Raw genomic sequence first — 2,688 nt, 5'->3', positions numbered from 1 at the left:
TTGCTGCGCCGCAAGAAGGAGTGGCAGACTGAATGTGGAATAATGGTATTGGAAATGAAAGAACCTGAGTGTGGGGGGGGGTTGTAAAGGAAGATCTAAGTGTGTCCAGTGCTTAGCCTTAACCTCTCGACCAGAGAAAGATTTGTCTTTAATGATATCACCCGATGTGCCTGCTGCTTCGTCCCCTCCTGCTGTCTCACCCCCTCCGGCTGTCTCACCCCTCCCCTCTGTTTCACCCCATTCCTCTCTGTGTCCGCCGTTGCCGGAGAGCAGTGAAGAAGAGAAGGAGGGGGAAGGGGGGGGGGGGAAAGAGGAAGAGGTGGCGGGAATGGCGGTAGTGCCAGGGAATGTTGGGAAAGTTGTTGTGCATTCCCCAGCCCCTTCCCCTGTTTCTCCCCAGGGTCGACGAGGTGCCCCGCTCGCGGCTCGAACTAGATAAGGACGTAAAAAAAAATCATGGGGAACCCCGGCTTATTGCCCCCTTAAGGGAAGCTATGGGACCCCAAGGAGAAAAGGTGCTTGTAAAGGTGCCTTTCTCCCTAGGAAATCTGGTGATTCGGAGGCAATCAGCAGGTGGTTGCCGTGAGAGTCCTGGAGAAGTGGCGCGGGTGGTCAGGGTGATTGTTAGGGCTCGGAGTCCAGATTGAAATGACTTGTAGGTTTTGTTGGATGCCTTAGTGGGTTCCACCGAGGGGGAAATGGTGTTGCGGGCAGTGGGGGAGCGTGCTCGGGAGGTAATCGGGCTGCATTCGGTTGAGAGAGCCGTGGGTGGCTTGGTGCCGAACAATGATCCAGAATGGGATCCAAACAGTGGTGAGAGAAGAAAATCTATCAGGGAATATCAGAAATTGTTAGTGGAAGGAATTAGGACTAGAGCGCCCAAAACGTTAAATTGGTCAAAATTGTATTCAGTCAGACAAAGAAACTACAAATGGGACCAAAACCAGGAAATTACTGACTAGTAGATTTTTCAGAATTACCGAAGGCACGGAACTATAAGTATCTTTTAGTGTATGTAGGCACTTTTCAGGCTAGCCTGAGCCATGCGCCCCGCGCCGCTGCTCGAGCTCCTGCTCTGGGCGCCGCTGCTCTGGGTGCCGCCAGTGAGCGGCTTCCGCCACAGTATCCACTGGAACAGCAGCAACCCCAAGTTCCTGCAAGACGACTATTCCATCCAAGTGGCCATCACTGACTACCTAGACATTTACTGCCCGCACTACAAGGGGGCAGTGCCCACCGGCCAGGCAGAAACCTTCACGCTTTTCATAGTAAACCGGGAAGGTTATCGCGGCTGCTACGAAACCCCTGGCGCCCTCATGCGCTGGAAGTGCAACCGGCCCCGGGCTCCCTTCGGGCCCCTTCGCTTCTCCGAAAAGATCCAGCGTTTTACCCCCTTCCCACTCGGCATCGAGTTCCAGCCCGGAGAGACCTACTACTACATCTCCGTGCCCAGCCCCGAAAGTGCCGGGCGGTGCTTAAAGCTGCGCGTCACCATCTGCTGCCAAGGCACCACGCCAAAGCCGGTAACAAAGGTGCCCAATTCGCAGCCTCGAAAGCGCAAGGAGCCCGAAAATGTGGTGCCTGCCCGGGACACCGTGGTCCCATCGCAGTCCTACAGCCCGTGCCTGGCGTTCTCTTTGGTGGTGTTATTAATTGCTCTTAAATCTTGAACTAATTAATTGGTGCAGGATCTGGGGGCAATTAATAATATTGCCAAGGACATTCACTCAGTGGTTGCCAATCCATATACTTTGTTAACATCTGTGTCAAAAAAAAAAAAAAAAAAAAAAAATTTAAATAGTTTTCTGTTATTAATTTGAAAAATGTTTTCTTCTCCATCCCTCTGGCATTCGAAAGTAGGAAATATTTTGCATTTAAGTAGGAAAATCCTGACACTGGAAGGAAAAGACAGCTCACCTGGTCTCGGCTGCCTCAAGGTTTCAAATAGTCCTACGATATTTGGAAATCAATTAGCAAAGGAATTAGAAGAGTGGAAGACTGCTGAGGTAAGAGAGTCACCATTCTCTTATGTCATTCTCCAGTATGTAGATGATATTTTTCTAGCAGCAGAAGAAAAGGAAACGTGTCTGAAATTGACTATTGCATTGTTAAATATGCTGGGCCAGGGTGGCTACCGGGTGTCAAGGAAAAAGGCACAGCTGATAAAAGCAAGTGTGATTTATCTTGGATGCGAAGTCATGCAAGGACAAAGGAGGCTGGGAGTCAATCGAATAGAAGCAATATGTGCCATACCCCTTCCAAGAAACCATCAAGAGCTTAGGTCCTTTTTAGGAATGGTGGGATGGTGCAGACTGTGGATTTTGAATTTTGGACTCTTAGCTAAGCCCTTGTATGAGGCCCTGAAAGAACCACAATTACACTGGGACCGACAAAGGAAAAAGGCCTTTGAGGACTTAAAACAGGCCTTGAAGGAGGCCCCCGCATTAGGCCTCCCAGATCTAAACAAAGATTTCCAGTTATATGTGAATGAAAGGCAGAAGTTAGCGCTCGGAGTGCTAACTCAGAGACTCAGATCCTGGAAACGCCCGGTAGGGTACTTTTCGAAACAACTGGATCCAGTTAGTGCTGGATGGCCGTCATGCTTGCGGGCAGTTACGGCCACAGTGATCCTCATCCAGGAAGCCAGAAAATTGACTTTGGGAAGAAAATTAAAGGTATTTGTGCCTC

General features: G+C 50.0%; 1 pseudogene across 1 annotated transcript; it reads left to right on the top strand.

Moving 5' to 3' along the window:
* The first annotated feature begins 1,043 nt into the window (after positions 1 to 1,043).
* Positions 1,044 to 1,670, top strand: LOC306816393 (ephrin-A4 pseudogene; annotated as a pseudogene). Its single transcript has one exon. The product of its transcript is annotated as an ephrin-A4 pseudogene (transcript).
* Positions 1,671 to 2,688: the final 1,018 nt, after the last annotated feature.

This window comes from Erithacus rubecula, assembly GCF_903797595.1.
Source record: "Erithacus rubecula genome assembly, contig: scaffold_557_arrow_ctg1, whole genome shotgun sequence".
Classification (NCBI taxonomy): Eukaryota; Metazoa; Chordata; class Aves; order Passeriformes; family Muscicapidae; genus Erithacus; species Erithacus rubecula.
The sequence above is the reverse complement of the archived record's forward strand: the minus strand, read 5'-3'. Positions and strand labels throughout refer to the sequence as shown.